The following is a 21,506-nucleotide window of genomic DNA, read 5'->3' on the forward strand; positions in this document are numbered from 1 at the left end:
AAGAAAATCAATATTAGATGAGTAGGAAAAAAGTATTAACCACAATCTATAGCATGTTGCTAATTTGCATATTACTAAATTAATTCTAGCATGACTCAAATGTGCAACATTGTTCATGTATGTCTGGATAAACAATAATTATCTTCACCAATAAAGATCAGAGATAGTGATAACCACAAAATCAAACATCTATGCTATTTGGTTCTTACCTGAACATACCTATTAGAGATCTTCACCCATTTCCCTGTTTCTACCCTTGTCACTTGTCCACCCAACCTTCAAGGTCATCTTTAAAATAAAATGTGAATAGTCACTTCCCTGTTCAAAACCCTTTGGTGGATTCCCACTCAGGAAAAAAGCTGAAGTCATTACAATGACCTATAGTGCTCTGTCTGGGTCCCTGCCATCCCTCTGCCTACCCACCTCCAACTGCTCTCCCCGCTCACTGCTTTACCTCCAACTGCAGGGGCCTTCTTACTGTCCTTTGGCCCACCAGGCATGCTCCCCCTCCACTCAGCTTACTCTTCCTTCCAGTGGACATCTACACTGTTCCATCCCTTCAGCTCTCTGTACAAATTTCATTGACTAAGGTTTTCCTTGACCTTTCCTTATAAAAAGCAACAGCAAAATCCACCACCAAGCCTACACTCCTATCCCCTCACTGTTTTCATTTATCCTCCAGGGCACCACATGACAATATGTATACAATGTTTTCTTGCCGCTTTGTCCTCAAGAATGCAAACTCCATGGGGGCTCCCTGCTATAAACCTAGTATCCAGAACAAGGCCTGGCATATAGCACTCAATAAGCAAGTGTTGAATCACTGTATAAGTGAATGATGAATGAATACACGGACTAATATAGCTCTGTCCAAAAGGGAAGAGAACTCTAGTTTTTGAAAATCCAGCCTAATAGGCCTTTCTAGACTGATTCTGTGTGCTCTTTACTCTGATAATTCTTCTCATATCAAGACTATCATTAGTTACAGTGCCCTCCAGCCCATGCAGGTAGGTTACCTGAATGAATCCAAGATGTGAACTAAGACATTTAAGTTCTAAGTTTCCATTCTTTTTTAACCATCTGCTGATATACACTTGACAGAATGAAAATGCTCAGAGCTGAGAATTCTAAGCAGTGTTACTGCTTCCTCTCAAAGGAATAAAGAATAAATGGAGAAAACAGCAATTCAGCTATTAAATAAAAGGCAAAAATGCAATTCAGCCTGTTGCAGAAATAACACCAGATGCAGGATCTAGCTCTTCCCTGAATCAATTCACCCTTCTGGTTTTAACTCTGGGTATGAAGTAAATACCAAACTTAAAAGTAAATCATAAAAATCAAACACCTACTTAATAAACTTTACTGTGCTTAATATTTTTTTCAAACTAACACATAGCTGCCTTTTAATTCCTAGGAGCAATTTAAAATTAAATCTTCAAGCATATGACAAGGCAAATATGCATTTCTGAATCCACACTGAACGTGAAATACAAAAACATGTGTACATGTACAATCCGAGATGAACTGAAAATGTCTCCATATCCCACATTAACTAATATCACCAATCTAGAACAAAAATATTGCAGAGGAAAAGTGTACTTTCAAAGTATAGGGACTCAGGAGTGTTTATTGGTACAGTAACTTAAGGGAAATGTTTGGTAGTACATCATACTACCTACTAAAAGAAAATGTATATACATGTTCTACGATTAAGAAATTCCATTTTGGGGTATACAGCCAAAAGAAAATTAGTGTTTATGTCTATTAAAAGCCATGTACAAGAATGTTCCTTGCATTATTACTTACAATAGCCCCAAACTGGAAACAACCCAAATGTCCATGAACAGAAGAGCACTATACAGTGAATTCTTTACTCAACAACATGTGCATGTATAATGTTGAATGAAAAAATCAAACACGAAAGAGTACATACTTTATGACTTCCTCTTTATGAGGTTCCAGAACAGCCAAAAGCAATCTACAAAGGTAGAAGTCAAAACAGTGGCTACCCTTGGGACTAATATCCTGCTCTGGGTGCTGCTGACACAGGCATAAACATATGTAAAAAAATCATTTTAAAATTAATTAAAATGTACACACTTTATTGCATATAAAGTTAGTCCTCAAAATGTATCAATATAGAGAAAAATAGAATGGGAACTGGAATCTAAATGGAAGACAAAACAGAATAAGAATGAAGATCCTTTGTTTAAATGCTAACCATGAGTCTAAACTGGAATGCTAAGCTTCCAAATCTCTTTGACACACAACATTATCAGTGGCCTTGACAGGACAAAGAAAGGAGACAGAAACATATACACACCCCGCTCAAGCTACATTTCACTGGGGCCCTAAACACCAATAAGTCTCCAGCAGCCTCACACAAACACTGGACACTTGTCTGAGGTGAGTTACAGATCACCGACAGAACCATTGGTTCTCCTTGGCACTGTTCCCAAAGAGCCCTCAAAGTTATTTATTTCTGAGACGGCATGAAGTCAAGGAAATGAAGCTCATTTCATAGGCTTTGACTTTCTCAACTGCAGTCTGTGTATTCTGCCCAGTTGGTTCTGCCATTTCCTCTGAAGCATAATTCATCAAATGAGACAAAAGTAACATCAAAGAAACTCAGCAGGGGCTGTTATTACATATGGAAGGAATGAAAAATGTGCTTGAGGATGCGATTCTGGCTGCAAGGATCTTACTTTGTTATCATAATGAAAGAAAAATAGATGATCTCAGGAACTGTGATCAATCCTTTACTGGACAGTTTCTGAGAGCCAGTAAGTACAGACTCTTCATAGCATATACCTCGAGGGCAGTGAATCTAATCCTTAAAACTTAAAAGCAGCAACAAGGATTAAAAAATCAAAGCACAAGTTTACTGAAGGGCTTTTGACCCCCTCACCTTTCGTCTTTGATAACAGCTAAAAGGCTATCATGTCACTTGCATGAAGCCACAGTCTTTAAATGGAGGAAGTAAAAAGGCAAAATGGGGACTTCAAATGTCAGACAGAAGAACCTTACAGCCTAGGGCCTCAGCAAAGTTCAGACAAATAAATGTGAATTGTAGTTATTTTAATTTTTTTTTCAAGAGAGAATATCAGGGAAGATATTAAAAATAGCCATCCAGTCCCCACTCTCTAAGTCCTTCAAACAGAAAAGAACAATGAGTTGGTATCATTCTTTGTTGTTCTTCACCACTTTCATACATTTTAGGCAGCACCCATTTTTTTAATGCCTTCTTTTAAGCCATAAACCAGGGTTTTGATTGTTGTTCTTTACTGTTTACATGTTACATGTTTCTCTCTGCCTGTTTGCTATCTTTCTCCTAAAGGATTAACCCAATCAGCAAGCGGGGGAAAAAGAACTGATGGCTTTATGGATAATGTATAAAGTTAATTTTAAAACATGCAAAAGTTGCAAATATAGTTGCATTTATATACCTGGGCCTTCCAGTTGGGTACCTGGGAAACTTCTAAAAGTGTTTAACATATTAGTGCCAGTAGGACTATAGCAAAAAAAAAAAAAAGTTCCATACCTGGAGTCAGACAATTGTACTTCCAGCACAGTGACCTTAGACAAGTTTGTCAGCTTCTCTGGGCTTGCTTTACTCATTTATAAAGTAGAGACACAATGTCTTTGTTGTAAACATCAAATGATGTCCATAATAGGCCTTGTAAGCAGTAAAGACTCCAAACACACAGGCTTCTCTCAATGAAAATACTCCATGCTATGACTGCAAAATGAGTCTGCCTACCCTTCCACTCCTCTCCTGATTTGGAACCAGTCCACTGTTCCATGTCCAGTTCTAACCATTGCTTCTTGAACTGCATACAGATTTCTCAGGAGTCATGTAAGGTGGTCTGGTATTCTTATCTCTTTAAGAATTTTCCACAGTTTTCTATGATCCACACAGTCAAAGGCTTTGGTGTAGTCAATAAAGCAGAAATAGATGTTTTTCCAGAACTCTCTTGATTTTTCTATGATTCAACGGATGTCGGCAATTTTATCTTTGGTTCCTCTGCCTTTTCTAAATGCCTTTTCTGATGCTGAAACTGGTTCCAAATTGGGAAAGGAGTATGTCAAGGTTATATATTGTCACCCTGCTTATTTAACTTATATGCAGAGTACATCATGCAAAATGCCGGGCTGGATGAAGCACAAGCTGGAATCAAGATTGCCAGGAGAAATATCAATAACCTCAGATATGCAGATAACACAATCCTTATGGTAGAAAGTGAAGAGGAACTAAAGAGCCTATTGATGAAAATTAAAGAGGAGAGTCAAAAAGCTGGTTTAAAACTCAACATCCAAAAAACGAAGATCATGGCATCTGGTCCCATCATTTCATGGCAAATAGATGGGGAAACAATAGAAACAGTGACAGACTTTATTTTTGGGGCTCCAAAATCACTGCGATGGTGACTGCAGCCATGAAATTTAAAGATGCTTGCTCCCTGAAGAAAAGCCATGACCAACCTAGACAGCATATTAAAAAGCAGAGACATTGCTTTGTGACAAAGGTCCATCTAGCAAAGCTATGGTTTTTCCAATAGTCATGTATGGGTGGGAGAGTTGGCCCATAAAGAAAGCTGAGCACCAAAGAATTGATACTTTTGAACTGTGGTGCTGGAGAAGACTCTTGAGAGTTCCTTGGACTGCAAGGAGATCCAACCAGTCAATCCTTAAGGAAATCAGTCCTGAACATTCATTGCAAGGCCTGATCCTGAAGCTGAAACTCCAATACTTTGGCCACCTGATGTGAAGAACTGACTCCTTGGAAAAGACCCTGTTGCTGGGAAAGATTGATGGCAGGAGAAGAAGAGGATGACAGACAATAAGATGGATGGATGGCATCACCGACTTGGTGGACATGAGTTTGAGCAAGCTCTGGGAGTTGGTGATGGACAGGGAAGCCTGGCATGCTGCAGTCCATGAGGTAGCGAAGAGTTGGACATGACTGTGTGACTGAACTGAACTAAACCCTTCCACTACCTTCATCAAAAAGCTTCCTTTGTTTTCTTGTTTTTTAATTTGATTCTGTGGAAGAAAATTCTCTCCTCATCTTCTTCTCTAAGACTGTAGCAATTTTTAGAGAGAGACAGTTTCTGTGGTCTAAACGGTATGAACTGAGAAGTTCATCTGCAATCAAGTAGACAACTTCTAAGGCAGCAAAATAAGAAAAAACACATTTCTAAGAATTTCACTCTGAGTCTGTCTGAGGAGAGATGAACCCCATGGGGGTGGAGAGGCCATCAGAAACTAAAAATGTAGCTGGATCGGTGACTCCTATTCCCTGCAGCAAACCATTTGCCCATCCCAACAGCAGTAGCAACCTTCCCTGATCGCGCTGAACTTTTCAGTCGGGACTAATCCCAGAGGCTTATTCTCATTTATTCATTGTAAACCCCATTTTGAATTCCTGCTGTCATGCTACTGTCCTTCCTGGCATATAATAAAATGCACAGACACACATTTGGCTGAGCGTGATAAACACCATGAGTCCAGTCCCTCTCAAAATTATTAGAGGAAAAGGAGAAGAGATCAGAAAAAGACTCAAGAAGGTTCAAGGGTTACCATTCCTCTAGATGCATCTTTCCCTCCAGGTAGCTGATACCTTGTAGGTATATTTTGAGGACCAGGTCAAATGATCTGCAGAAGCTTGAAGCTGCTGCCTCAAATCTAAAGATTTATAAACTACATGCTTTAGGGAGAAATTTTTAGCTTTAGAAGATGACAGGTGCACGGGCAAGAGTTCCCTAACCTCTAAGACGCTTGATGACAGTGAGTGCTGTTACTGAGAAAGGGGGAAGGTCCTAATTTGCCCTTTTGCTTTTATCCAGCTTCAAGCTAATATGACTAGTAAATGCAACAAAAAACAGAGTATTAAATAGCGGGAGAGGTGCTCTATTTTCTCCTATCTCATACTAATTTATAAACTAAATGCAACCATAATTCAGCATCTGCATGCCTTTTTTTACCTGCAGTTCAATTTGTTGGTAGGAAATTAATTTTTACCACCGATGGAGTTCAATCATCTGAAAGTCCCAATTATTAGGAAGTGGTACAGATGTTTCTTTTCCACTCTCCATTTGAAAACTGAAAGTTAAGAGAGGAGACTTTTTCAGCTTTTATGGTTATGACACTTTTTACCAGACAATACTGTCATTATCATTATCATCATCCACTTAGAGCTTACATTTACTGAGGGCATATGTGCCAAGTACACTTCTAAGTACCATGGAGATATCAACTCATTTAATCTCTACACCATTTCTAGGATTATTATCCTCAGTTTATAGATGAGGGGAAAGAGAAACAGAGGTAAAAAAAAAAAAGGTGCTTGAGATGACATAACCAGTTAAGGGGTAGAGGAATTTAAGCCCAGGGGTCTGGCTTCAGAGGCTCAACTCATGAAACACAGGTGGATTCCTCAAACCTGCCATGATCATGGTGCTCCAGGCTATTTTCAAAGAATGATGGAGGGGCTTCCCTGGTGATCCAGTGGTTAAGAATACACCTGCCAATGCAGGGGACACAAGTTCGGTCCCTGGTCTGGAAAGATTCCACACGGGGCAACTAAGTCCATGTGCCACGACTACTAAACCCAAGTGCCACCATTGTTGAAACCATGTGCCCTAAGCCTATGCTCCACAATAAGAGAAGCCACCACAATGAGCCACCATGCATCGCACCAAGAAAGTAGCCCCTGCTGATCAAACTAGAGAAACCCCTCAGGTAACAACAAAGACCCATCACAGCCAAAAATAAAATAATTTAAAAAAAGAATGATAGAGGACTTGACATGTACAGGACAGTCATTCTGCAAATCAGACAGATGAGGGACCAATGTGATTGCATGGATTTACTGATAACTTGCAAGGTTACAAAATCGAGCAATTAATAAATGTCATATTGTCCCAAAGCAGTACTAATGTAAAGGATTAGTACCACAGAATGTCAGCTGCAAATGGGGCTTTAGACATCCCCTACACTAACCTTTATCAGCAAGGACATCGGTTCAGAGAGCCAAAAATTTTTTCAAGGTCAAAAAGGCCTTCAGTATGCTTTATTAAAGTCACAGAGATCACTTCCTCAGTGCTCTCTGGGTTCCCTTTCAACTCTTTCTCTAAACAACAGTATTCACTTCTACGGTTTCAACTGTGACCAATATGCTGATGTCTCAGATTTGTATCCCTAAATAGGGCTGACCTATCTCTAGACTGTAATATATAAGCACCTACAAGACAATTCCATACTTTATGTTTCACAGGTCCATCAAACTCATTTGCGAACAAACTCACTTCTTCTTACCCCAAATCTACTACTTCTCTTGAGAATGAATTCACAGCAATCTCTCCAGACAACACAGCAACACTCCGTAGATTCTGACTCTCTCCAGCCCTTCATATCTCCCATCTAACCCATCACTAAGTCTCTTCAACTTCACTTGCTTAACAATTGACAGCCTCTCCTTTCTTTCTGCCTCTATTACTAAAGCATTCTTTGTGCCCCTAACTACTTCAATAGCTTCAATATGTTTGGGACATGTTAGGATGGCTCCAGTCCTACACAATTTGCATAAATACCGCCAGAGTGAACTTTCTGAAATAATCTCATCAGGGTGCAGCCCCTTCCTTTCACTAAAATCCTTCCATTGCTGCACCCGGTATGCTAGGAGAGCAGGTAAACAGGCTACAGAGAGGAAGACAGCAAAAAGAAGGAAGGCGTTGGAAGGGGCAAGGGAAGTGGCAAACCCAAGCATGTGCCCAAATTGCTCTAAAGCTCTACTCTCTTTGAAAAGTGCTGCTTCAATAGTATTTAAGAAATCTGCATTGTAAAGTCACAGAAACTGGGTTTAAATCTTGACTGTGTAACTTACAGGTGTGTGGCCTTGAGAGTCAAGTTACTTTCCTTCCCTGAGAGTCAGTTTCCTCATCTAAGTGAAAGTGAAGTCGCTCAGTCGCGTCCGACTCTTTGTGACCCCGTGGACTGTAGCCTATCAGGCTCCTCCATCCATGGGATTTTCCAGGCAAGAATACTAGAGTGGGTTGCCATTTCCTTCTCCAGGGACTCTTCCTGACCCAGGGATGAAACCTGGGTCTCCCACATTGTAGGCAGATGCTTTACCATCTGAGCCACCAGAGAAGTCCTTTTCCTCATCTAAAATTGAGGGTAAACAGTCCCACTATTGAATGTCCTGAACATGAATTGAGGTTAAATGAAGGAAGCTCTTTCACAGCCAGACATGAAATATCTCAAAACAAATCCTGGAACCATAAATAGTGCATCTTATTTAACTAGACTGTTGCCTCACCTCTCCTTCCTAGGCACCACCCAGCCAGCCAACTCTTTCTGCAAAATTTACTGAGTGCCGATTCTATATGCAGTTCAGTTTGAAAACTAAATAAATACTCGTGAGAAAGCTTTTCTGCTAGAACCCTGAGATTTTGAATTCCTTCAAATCATAAAACACTCAAAATCTCGTATGATTAAGGATCTATAAAAAGTGAAAGTCGCTCAGTCACATCTGACTCTTTGCAGGCGAGAATACTAGAGTAGGTAGCCTTTCCCTTCTCCAGGGGATCTTCCCAAACCAGGGATTGAACCCAGGTTTCCCACATTGCAGGTGGATTCTTCACCGGTTGAGCCACCAGGGAAGCCCAAGAATACTAGAGTGGGTAGTCTACCCCTTCTCCAGCAGATCTTTCCAACCCAGGAATTGAACAGGGTCTCCTGCATCGCACTGTAGAGGGTATAATCAAAATGAAAACAACCTCAGGGAAGTTGAGAGTCCAGGGAGGAGGTAAGCAGCACAGTATTAACTATAAACTAGGTTAGATCTCATGTCCTCAGCCTTAAGTGAGCATCATAATCATCTACGGGATTTTAAAAACAAACAGAACAGAGCCCCAGCATAGAGAATCTCACTCAATAGGACTGGGGCTTGATATTGGCATTTTTATTGAAAAAAATTTTTCCCAAGTGAATCTGATGTGCTCCAAAGGTTGGAAATGACTGGAATGAAAATCAACTCTACTGCTCATAAGTACTAATTAAAGTATTAACATCTGAGGAGGTTGCTTTTAGCTGATTGAGGGGAAGAACAGAGGTCTACGAAGAATTCTTGAAAAAAGGAACCCAAGGGTGTCTGTTTTAGTCTGTTTCATTTGGAGCATGAAAAGCCGTCTTCTAATAACACTAGTTGAATAAAATCTTCAAGTGAGAGTGTTTGTTTTTCTGCTATCTGGACTTCTTATTCATGTTTTGATCTGGAAAGGACAGAACCTCAGCAAGATGGCCAAAGGCCAGGAAAAAGGAGAAGGAGCTGAGGCTTTTTTTTCCTGCAGCAAGTCTTACCAAAGAAGAGAAGAGCTGACATGAAGCTAGAGGCTCTTCCAATCAGACTGGAGACACTGGCTGAAATCAGTGATTTAAAGTGAAACTAGTAGACCTCCCTGGTGATTTAGTGGTTAAGAATCCACCTGCCAATACAGGAACACGGATTCGATCCCTGTTCTGGGGATATTGCACAGGCCACAGGCCAACTAAGTTCATGTGCCACACTACTGAGGCTAGGCTCTACAGCCTGTGCTCTGCAACAAAAGAAAGTCCACACGCAGCAACGAAGGACCAGGGCAGCCAAAAATAATAAATACATAATCTAAAAAGTAACAGTAGAACATTTTAACTGAGAACTTCCAGATGTACAAGCTGGATTTAGGAAAAAACAGAAGAACCAGAGATCATATTGCCATCATCCGCTGGATCATAGAAAAAGCAAGGGAATTTCAGGAAAACATCTACTTCTGCTTCATTGACTATGCTAAAGCCTTTGACTATGTGGATCACAACAAAGTGTGCAAAATTCTGAAAGAGATGGGAATACCGCATCACCTTACCTTTCTCTTGAGAAATCTGTATGCAGGTCAAGAAGCAACAGTTAGAACCGGGCATAGAACAATGTACTGGTTGCAAATAGGGAAAGGAGTGCATCAAGGCTGTTTATCGTCACCCTGCTTATTTAACTTATATGCAGAGTACACCATGCGAAATGCCAGGCTGAATGAAGCTCAAACTGGAATCAAGAATCCCAGGAGAAATATCATAAACCTCAGATATGCAGATGACATCACCCTAATGGCAGAAAACAAAGAGGAACTAAAACACTTCTTGATGAAAGTGAAAGAGAAGAGTAAAAAAGCTGGCTTAAAACTCAACATTCAAAAAACTAAGATCATGGCATTCAGTCCCTTCACTTCATGGCAAATAGATGGGGAAGAAATGGAAACAGTGACCGATATTATCTTCTTGGGCTCCAGAATCACTGTGGATAGTGACTGTAACCATGAAATTAAAAGATGCTTGCTCCTTGGAAGAAAAGCTATGACAAATCTAGACAGCATATTAAAAAGCAGAGACATCACTTTGCTGCAAAGGTCTGTACAGTCAAAGCTATGGTTTTTTCCAGTAGTCATGTACAGATGGAAGAGTTGAACCATGAAGAAGGCTGACCACTGAAGAACTGATGCTTTCAAATTGTGGTGCTAGAGAAAACTCTTCAGAGTCCTTTGGACAGCAAGAAGATCAAACTAGTCAATCCCAAACGAAATCAACTCTGAATACTCATTGGAAGGACTGATACTGAAGTTAAAGCTCCAATACTTCAGCCACCTGATGCAAAGAGCCAACCCACTGGAAAAGACCCTGATGCTGGAGAAAATTGAGGGCAGGAGGAGAAGGGGACAACAAAAGATGCGTTGATCAGATGGCATCATCAACTCAATGGACATGAGTTTGAGCAAACTCCAAAAGAAGGTGAAGGGCAGGGAAGCCTGGTGTGCTGCAGTCCATGGGGTTGGAAAGTCGGACAGTACTAAGTGACTAAATGACGACGACAACAACGACATCTATTGCCTGCGAGTGAACACAAAGGATCCTGAGCTTCCCTTCAGACGTAAGAGTAGACTTTTCCTCCCTGGAAAAATTTACAGAGAGGCAAAAACAGAGTTCTAGTTCCATCCCATGAGTGCTGCCTTACACTCAGAAGGACATCTGACACATGTGAAATATGGCAGAAATGTTGAAGAATGTTAGGGCTGTGGGTTGGTTTTGTTTGGGGAGCATGGAGGATGATGTGCAGGAGATACTTGGGGGTCTTAGAGAGAGGACCCCACCAGAGACAGAGGAATGTGTATGATGAATTCAGACTGGGAGGAGCTACACACTAAATGGACAGTCAGAAACTGAGGCAGCCAGTAGACTCTGTTTCAGGAAATGTGGCTGATTCAAATTGAGAAAACATTTTCAATTTCTGATGGAGTGCCAGGTGCTTCCACATAAGGCTTAAAGGAAAACAAGAAATTAAATGTCACTGTGGCGGGTCACAGAAGGGTTCTTAGGGATTTTCTTAAGCTCTTTTCCTTTCCTGAGAAGTGACTAGTGGTAACAGAAATACCAGTGATACAAAAGGAAAGATAATTGGGACAAAAAGTCCTGGAGTGAATGGAAGAAATGGAATTGGGGGCACAAGCAATAGGTTATAAAATTTATTTAAAGCCTATAAAATAAACTTTAGCTTTAAATAAGTCAAATCAAATTGTTGTTTGCTTCATCAACAACAGCTAGTTACAGTCTCAAAGGGCTGCTTACACTTGATCTGCTTCCTCACTGACAAAATCATCCACCTTTCTTCAGCAAAAATGAAAGGAAAATGCATGCTTCTACTATACTTAGCTCATCTGGGAGCCTGATACAGGCTGATATAGGCTAGGGAAAAAACCACAGCCTAAATGACAGTGAAAGCCTGTCCCATCTTTCCCACCTAATGTGCTTATAGAATGTGTAAAATCTAAAGGTTCAATTCATAATCCTAATGACATGACACAGAACAAAAATTTCCCTGGGCCAAAATGAATTCTGCATGTGTTGCAGAATTCAGAAAGAACAATGCATCGAGGAAAATATAGGCAATGGCTACTTCTCTGCAAAGATGGGCCCTCAATCTTGGAATTTTTTAAATATTTATTTTTAATAGATTGATCATTGGTTTACCGTATTGGTTTGGTTTCTGTCATAAATCAACATGAATTAACAATAGGTACATATGGCCCCTCTCTCCTGAATCTCCCTCCCACCTCCGGCCCATTCCCAACCCTCTAGGTTATTATAGAGGCCTAGTTTGAGTTCCTTAACTCACACAGCAAATTCCCACTGGCTATCTATATACATACATTAGTGTATATGTTCCCATGCTACTCTCTCCATTTATCTCACCCTCTCTCTCTTCTTCCCCCCGCTTGTCCATAAGTCTGTTCTTTATGTTTGCATCTCCATTGCTGCTCTGCAAACAAGTTTGTCAGCACCATCTAACCAGATTTCATATATTTGCATCAATATACAATATCTGTTATTCTCTTTCTGACTTACATTACTCTGTATAATAGACTCTAGGTTCATCCACCTCATTACAACCGACTAAAATGTGTTCCTTTTTATGGTTGAATACCAAGATTGCTGGGAGAAATATCAATAACCTCAGATATGCAGATGACACCACCCTTATGGCACAAAGTGAAGAGGAACTAAAAAGCCTCTTGATGAAAGTGAAAGAGGAGAGTGAAAAGGTTGGCTTAAAGCTCAACATTCAGAAAACGAAGATCATGGCATCCGGTCCCATCACTTCATGGGAAATAGATGGGGAAACAGTGAAAACAGTGTCAGACTTTATTTTGGGGGGCTCCAAAATCACTGCAGATGGTGACTGCAGCCATGAAATTAAAAGATGCTTACTCCTTGGAAGGAAAGTTATGACCAACCTACAAAGCATACTCAAAAGCAGAGACATTACTTTGCCAACAAAGGTCCGTCTAGTCAAGGCTATGGTTTTTCCAGCAGTCATGTATGGATGGATGTGAGAGTTGGACTGTGAAGAAAGCTGAGCGCTGAAGAATTGATGCTTTTGAACTGTGGTGTTGGAGAAGACTCTTGAGAGTCCCGTGGACTGCAAGGAGATCCAACCAGTCCATTCTAAAGGAGATCCGCCCTGGGATTTCTTTGGAAGGAATGATGCTGAAGCTGAAACTCCAATACTTTGGCCACCTCATGCGAAGAGTTGACTCATTGTAAAAGACTCTGATACTGGGAGGGATTGGGGGCAGGAGGAGAAGGGACGACAGAGGATGAGATGGCTGGATGGCATCACCGACTCGATGGACATGAATCTGAGTGAACTCCGGGAGTTGGTGATGGACAGGGGGGCCTGGCGTGCTGCGATTCATGGGGTCGCAAAGAGTCGGACATGACTGAGCGACTGAACTGAGCTGAACTAAGTATTCCATTGTATATATGTACCACAGCTCCTTTATCCATTCATCTGTCAATGGATATCTAGGTAGCTTCCATGTCTTGGCTATTGTAAATAGTGCTTCAATGAACACTGGGGTACATGTGTCTTTTTCAGTTCTGGTTTCTTCAGGGTATATGCCTAGAAGTGGTATTGCTGGGTTATATGGTGGTTTTATTCCTAGTTATTTAAGGAATTTCCATATTGTCTTCCATAATGGCTGTATCAATTTACATTCCCACCAGCAGTATAGGAGGGTTCCATTTTCTCCACACCCCCTCCAGCATTTGTTGTGAGATATCACTTCGCTCCAGTCAGAACTGCCATAATCAATCCTTGAATTTTTAAAATTAGCAATTTTCAATTGTAGAAATAAGGTGAGGGAACCAGAGATGTATTACTGGTTTTGAAGAAGTTGTGTAAAGAAGCAAATATTTCCTAATTTATTAAAATGATTTCACCACTTTTCCCAATAGCATGACAAGTCAACTGTCTATACATGTACCCAGTATCACTCTTTGGTTTCCTATCAATCACTGAAATGCTTCCCAGGGCAGACAGAGGAGTGATAATGCTACAAGAGAAAGAGCATTTGCACTCAGCAGACTGGAGAGCCCGGGGGGCATCTAAAGGAGACAGATAGCCACTGCACAATTCCAGCCAACTGCTGCCCTTTGCAGAAAGGCTATCATGCAATGCTTCAGCTTCTAATTTTTCAAGAGATGCTGAACATTCAGATTTTTTAAAACGTGGAGTCTCACAATTTGTAAATGTTACCAAAAAAAAAAAAAAAACTAACACATGGTGACTCTGATAAAAATGGTGCTGCTTTAGGCTATGGGGCACAAGTTATGACCTCTGGAAACCCATTCTTTCCCTCCTTATTTGATAGTCTCAGCCTTCTTTCCCCAGGACTGTCATTCTGGTTCTGCTGCCCAGTGACATGTCCTTCCATAATATCCTTTGTCATTTTTCTTTATACTCAGCCTGGTCTCTGGCCAGGGTAAGAGACAGCAGCACCATGTTTCAGAGCTAAAGTGATGCCTTGTAGTGCTCGGCCTGAGGGCGGGGGCATGCAAATGATGGTGGGTGATGTGACTGAAACCTCCCCTAGTGGGTGATGAGTACATCCAGTTTTTCCTTTTCTTCCTACCTCTGTCCCTACAAGTACCAGTTATAGCTAGCCATGTGTCTTATTGACTTCTCTTATTGTTTCTAATAATTTCCCAGTTGATTCTCTTCCTTCTAGGTGATGACATGCTCAGTCGTGGCCAACTCTTTGCGACCCCATGGACTGTAGCCCACCAGGTTCCTCCATGGAATTTTCCAGGAAGAATACTGGAGTCGGTTGCCATTTCCTTCTCCATTTTTTCTAGGTACATATTTCAAATATCTACAAATAATGATGTTTGCAACTTCCACTTCAATGTTTATATCTGTTACAACTTTCTCTTATCTCCTGGCTGGTACTTTCTGAGTCAGGTTTGTTATTTCAAAGAAAGTGAGCATTCTTATACATTTGAGTTAACTGGGAATGTTTCTTATGTTTCATGTGATATGACACTGTTTTGTCATGAGACTATATGGTATTTAAAATAAAACGACAAAGGTGACAAATCCACTTATTTTAATTTTACTAAGTTTAAAATATTTCTTTATGATCTAGAATGTGTTGTCAGATTTTTTTTTCTGTTACTAAAGATGATTTTATTTGTTCTTATGAAGTTAGGTTTATCGACAAATAATTTATATTTCATAAAATTCATCCTTGTAAAGAATATAGTTCAGTGAATTGTGATAAATGTGTAAGGCACATAACCATTGCCACAATTGATATATCACTGGATGCTGAATTTTAGCAAAGCATTTTGGTACCTGTTAAGATGACAGATTTTTCTTTTTTGATTGATCATGGAGACTAGTTTCTCTAATACTGAACCAAGCCCACATTCCTGTGATGCACTCCACTTGACCAGTCAGTACTGAGAACTTTTTGATGGCATTTTATTGAAGGGTTTTGCATCAGTATTCATAAGCCAGACTGATTTTCCGTGTGTGTGACTGTACATGTCCACACACACTGTCTTTGTGAAGTTCTGATACAAAGATCATTTAGGAATAAAATAAACTTGGAAGTTTTCCTTTGGCTCTTTGCTTAGAAAAACCTAATAATAATAAAAACCACATAATAATGTGAACATTCACGGAGTTTATATGCATTGTCCCTAGTAAAACCCCATTTAATAAGTTATACGGTGGACTTTCCTGGTGGTCCAGTGGCTAAGAATTCACCTGCCAAGGCAGGGGACACAGGTTCAATCACTTGTCCAGGAAGATCCCACACGCTGCAAAGCAACTAGGCCGATACACCACAGCTGCTGAAGCCCACACACCCTAGAGCCTATGCTCCATAACAAGAGGAGCCACTGCAACGAGAAGCCGGAGCACCGCAACTAGAGAGTAGCCCCCACTCTCTGCACCTAGAGAAAGTCCACTCGCAGCAACAAAGACCCGGTGCAACCCAAAACACTTAAAAGTAAATAAATTATACAGTCACCCTACTTAATATCATCAATAGCCTCGCATGTTGGAAGAATTTACTGAGGCCATCTGGAGTTTGCACTTTTAGAAAGCACCTTTTGATAGCTTTTTTCATTTCTTCCATGGTGACTGACTTAAGCTCTCTCTTCTAGGAACCACTTTGATACTGTAAATTTTCCTAGAAATACCACCTATGGAATTTCTCTATGGAATTTCATATAGTACCTCACAATATTTTTTTGGTTATTTTCTCTTTTTGGTCTCTAATTTTGTTGATATTTTTTAATTTTCTCTGGTAACAAAAGAAATATTTGTTCACTGTACAAAATTTTTTTAAATAAAAACATATACAAAGAAAAAGTTTAAAATTACCTATAGCCCCATTAATCAGAATTACTACTGATTATGTCATGTGAAGCATTTCACACTTTCAGCTGTCCACAGACCTACCTTCCTACTTCCCCACACACAGTGTTCAATAACCTGCCTCTTCCATGTTAAATGATGTGAACGTCTTTTCCACATCAATAAATATATATTTACACCTTCAACTTCAATGGCAACAAAGCATGATTGTTATATATGACATTCCTATTTAAATTCCTAACAAAAAGGGATAGATAAGTAAGTTATTTTTTTTAATTATTTTAAACCATGTGGTGTTACACATTATCCAACATCTTTGCATGCTCATCCAGACTATTTAAAGTAAAAGTTCTAGTCAAAGACATACATGTTTAAAAACAATTCTTTGATTACAAAGTTTATATTTCTTATAAAAAATAATCCGCAAAGGACAAAGTAAAGATGTCCAGCAATTCATTCTCCAGTGAAACTTCTGTTCACATTATGTAGGGAAATAGCCACCGAGTCTTAGTGTGCACTTCTTTTTTAACTATAAATGCGACCACAGTATACATACTAGTTTGCAGCTTACTTTCCATATTATACCGTCTTTTCCTGCACAGCATCATTCTAGACAGCTATAAGATGTTCAATGGATAAAATAATCATACTTTAATTATCTGCTGATGGAAATGTGAGATGTTTCCAATTTTTGCTACTATCAACAATGGTACTGGGTTGGTCAAAAGGTTCATTCTGGTTTTTCCACAGGATTTTACAGAGAATCCGCAATGAACTTCTTGGCCAACCCAATGCAATGAGTATTGTTTTCTTTAGTTTGGCCTCCATTGTTCAATGACTTCCTTAGGCTAAGTTTTCAGAGGTGGAACTGCTAGATCAAAGGATATGTACTTCAAGGCTTCTCATGAACACAAGACCCCTGAGAAGGTCTGCATCAGTCAGCATTTCCACTGTGGGCTTTTTCTCCACCTCAATCTCGGTATTTCTGTCCTTAAACTTAGACAACAAACAGTGGCACTTGGATTTGCTGTTTTTTGCATTTAAAAAATTATTAATAAATTCGACACTTCTTTAATGTATTTTTTGTCCCTTCACAATAAATTGCCAAATCATTTTATATGATTTAGCATCTATCTATAAACAAAGTTGTCATAATAAATCATCCTTATTTCTTAAAATCTTCAGTACTATTCTGGAGAATTTAAAAAAAAAAAGAAAGAAAGAAAAACATGCCCTGTACTTTTAGAAATAGCTCCGGTGCTCTTCTTGGAATTTTGCTCTAAGTTTATTCCAAGTAAGGGAGAGGTGCCATTTTCTCCTTGTTGTAGTAACATAAATGGGTACCAGAACATTATAAAATGTTTTGTTGGAGCACAGAATTCAGTGTAGCACAGGTACATATCCAACTTTCCAATATAGTATAATAATTTTGATAGCTATTTCAGTATAATACAGCCTCATCTCTAACTGCTCCATGGAACAGACTGCTGAAAGAATCTAAAGGCAGGCCACATTTCATCACATTGTCAACATCTGTAATGTTCAAAGCATTAAAAATAAGGAGTGTCATTTTTCTCAGAGCTTTCATTTTTAAATAACCACCCATTATAAACAATTGTGACTGATTTCCTTTGGAGCATTAACTTAGTGAACATTCACATTTTTAAAAAACAGTTAAGAACAAATGACCTGCAAGTGAATTCAAGATAATGGGCAGTGATTGTAGCATTCCATCAAAGCATTTTTGTTTAAATGTTGAAAAACAAGATTCAGAATACATATTCCAAAGGCAGCAAATTTAGATAGGCCTTCTCCACTTTTTTTTTTTAAAGTTTTATTTTAAAATGCACATGCCAAATGTGTGAAATGCTTTAGTGTTATTAATAACTATCATTAAAGAAATCAAAGTAGTTATTATTTGAAACATAAAATCTTTTTTTAGAGAGGGAAACACTGACATTCATGATCAAGAGATCATATAACAAAGGTAAGGACAAGAAAAGGTTTACTTTATCAAGTGTAATTAAAATAAATTTTCTGTCTTTGTACCATTCTTATTTTCTGTTTTGACAAAGTACTGCCTAATCTGTCTGACCTTGGAATGCTTGATATAACATGTAAAGTAACTTGAGCATTAAATGAAAATTCAGTAAAAAAAAAAAAAGTTTATATTCCTAAAGCATTCAGTAGAAAATACTAAAATTCTAAGGTTTTTCAATAGTACTTTGATCAAAGAATTACTAGACAAATATAGCAACTTCAGGAGACAAATATTATCCTCATAACTCATTCATTGAGCTATAGGCCCCCAAATATTAACAGATTCTAAAATCTAGTATAAGAGATGATTAAAGCAACAGGTTAGGAAAATAAGATGACACTAAAAAAAAAAATGGAAAGACCATTCTATGGAATTAATAGTACTGTGAATTCACCCACAATGGATGAACTTAACCAACTAAATATTCCCAGAAGCAACCCACCCCTTAGCTCCTAAATGCAATGAAAAAAATGACTACTATGGAAAGTTTATTGCTGAGATTAATATAAGCAACCAACTTTAAAGAAAGTCAAGGTAAACCGAAAAATCTTGACATCTCAAAGCATGCTGAAACAAAGGTGATGATTTAAAAAAAAAATCAGGGGAGGAATACGTGCCCCCCAAAAAAGAGTTATCTGTAAAAGGAGACAAAAGAAAAAATCAGAGTGTCTCTGGTATTTCCAGAGAGATGGTGCTCTGAGCCAAATGCTTTGAGAATTCTCATTTGTCTGGCAGACATGGAATAAGTGAGCAAAGCTGATACACTGGGTTGGCATCATCTGTTGAAACCAGCCCTTCAAAACATTCATCTGCATTTGCTCCAACTCTTCATCCTCACTTATAAGACCATTTGATGTTAACACAGGAGCTCAAGAAAGTTTACCAGCTCATGGGAAGAAGATACAACACCTCATTGCCATAACAGTCACATGATGCTGAGAGGTTTCCATTTTGAGTATAAATTGATAAAAGTGGCATTTTTCTTCATCAGTCTCTCTGATAATTTTGAGTAGTATGAATTGAATCATCGTGGTCTAATCAGCCTTGCAAAATAATGACAGAGTTTATAAATCCACAAAGCTCAAATAATATTTTTTAAAAATTAACAATTTCCACAACAGTATGATGCTGAAACTCCTCAGTACAGGCTATGCAGACCTTGCCTCCTTTTTTCAATCTCATGTAATATGACTGTGATCAATATCAACAGCTGACTTTTGTTAAGAGATTTTTTTTTTATACCTAAGGCCCTGTTCTAAGCATTTTACTTATGAGATTTCACTCATAAAACCCCACAAGGTAGCCGGTGTTATTTTCTTTGTTTTATTAAATGGGGAATTAAAGCACAGAAAGGTTAAACGCTTTTCCTCATCACATTCCAACATGAATCTCATACTTTAGTCATACTGAAATATTTGCAGGTCTTGCAAAATGCCGTATGTTTTCGCATACAATTGGCTTTGTCCAGAAAACCATTCCACTCTTTCTTATCTAACCATTTCCTATTGATTCTTCAAGACTCAGGTTAAGCAGGGCCTCCTCCAAGAAACATTTCTAAATACCCTGACCTTCCTAAGATAAATTAGATGCTCCCTCTTCTGCACCCCTATTACCAATATGTATCCACTTACACATAACATGAAGATTTTAAGAGTCTGTATGAAAATCTGTCCCCCACTGGGCTTACATGCTTTCTCATAGGCAATGTCAGGGTCACTGATAAGGCCTCACAGTCTTTCAATGCACATATCCAGGGGGCGCCATTCACAGACAGTGATGTAAATGGTGACTCTTGGGGTTGTACAATATAGCAGCTCTAAAGACAGTATCCCCATTGCCTTCCAAAGAATTTGGCACATTTCTAAGTAACTGAATGGCCAAACCAGAGCTCACAATAATTGTGAAATGGTGCTCAACTACTGAAGTCTCCCAATCAGTTCATTACCCTCTAAACCAACACTTCATTAAGTAATATCTAAACATCAATCAACCTAAAGATTAGTGTCACAGACTCAAATAATGGTGGTGAGAGCCAGTTATAAAAGTCTATCCAAAAGAGCAAACTAAAATGTAAACCAATACAGTTCAATTTTGCTATTTATTGAGCACATTCACAAGGACAGTATGATTCTAAATTCAGAAAAACATTCCACAACTTCCAACCACTTATTTAGCAGAGAGAAAAAATTACACACTGAACTTTGGCAAACATTTATGATATCTTTGATTAGAGGTGAAAAAAAGACAAAGCTTAGGCAATACATTCTTCAGTTCAGTTCAGTTGCTCAGTCGTGTCCGACTCTTTGTGACCCCATGAATCACAGAGCGCCCGTAGGACTGGGGAAACAAGAGATTCTTGGAGGGCACAAACAAAATATTGTGCAACCAGGTCCCAAAGGAAAGGAGGAGTGACTCCACAGAAGACTGAGTCAGACCTATCTGTGGGTGTCTGAGGGTCTCCTGTAGAAGCATGGGCTGGCAGTGGCCTGCCATGGAGACATGGACACTCTACACCCTCTTGGAGGTCACCAATAGTACTACTACAGAAACCTATGGACTCCAGGACTGGGTCAGTTCAGTTCAGTTGCTCAGTCGTGTCTGACTCTTTGCGACCCCATGAATCGCAGCACGCCAGGCCTCCCTGTCCATCACCAACTCCCGGAGTTCACTCAGACTCATACCCATCGAGTCGGTGATGCCATCCAGCCATCTCATCCTCTGTCATCCCCTTCTCCTCTTGCCTCCAATCCCTCCCAGCATCAGGGTCTTTTCCAATGAGTCAACTCTTCACATGAGGTGGCCAAAGTACTGGAGTTTCAGCTTTAGCATCATTCCCTCCAAAGAAATCCCAGGGCTGATCTCCTTCAGAATGGACTGGTTGGATCTCCTTGCAGTCCAAGGGACTCTCAAGAGTCTTCTCCAACACCACACTTCAAAAGCATCAATTCTTCGGCGCTCAGCGTTCTTCACAGTCCAACTCTCACATCCATACATGACCACTGGAAAAACCACAGCCTTGACTAGATGGACCTTAGTTGGCAAAGTAATGTCTCTGCTTTTGAATATGCATCTAGGTTGCTCATAACTTTTCTTCCAAGGAGTAAGCATCTTTTAATTTCATGGCTGCAGTCACCATCTGCAGTGATTTTGGAGCCCCCCAAAATAAAGTCTGACACTGTTTTCACTGTTTCCCCATCTATTTCCCATGGA

At 39.5% G+C, this 21,506-nt stretch overlaps 2 protein-coding genes across 8 annotated transcripts in view; both read right to left on the reverse strand.

Moving 5' to 3' along the window:
• PIP5K1B (phosphatidylinositol-4-phosphate 5-kinase type 1 beta) overlaps positions 1-21,506 on the reverse strand; it is a 354,808-nt gene that overhangs the window by 269,520 nt on the left and 63,782 nt on the right. For 2 of the 5 annotated variants that reach the window (XM_069576380.1, XM_069576378.1), the window contains exon 2: positions 5,985-6,102. The exons of the other annotated variants lie outside the window; for them this stretch is intronic. The gene's annotated coding sequence lies outside the window, so the exon portion shown is untranslated. The remainder of the gene's footprint in view (positions 1-5,984; positions 6,103-21,506) is intronic. 5 annotated transcript variants of the gene reach the window in all.
• PABIR1 (PP2A Aalpha (PPP2R1A) and B55A (PPP2R2A) interacting phosphatase regulator 1) overlaps positions 1-21,506 on the reverse strand; it is a 289,879-nt gene that overhangs the window by 5,041 nt on the left and 263,332 nt on the right. The window lies entirely within an intron of this gene.

This window comes from Ovis canadensis, chromosome 2 (genome assembly GCF_042477335.2).
Source record: "Ovis canadensis isolate MfBH-ARS-UI-01 breed Bighorn chromosome 2, ARS-UI_OviCan_v2, whole genome shotgun sequence".
Classification (NCBI taxonomy): domain Eukaryota; kingdom Metazoa; phylum Chordata; class Mammalia; order Artiodactyla; family Bovidae; genus Ovis; species Ovis canadensis.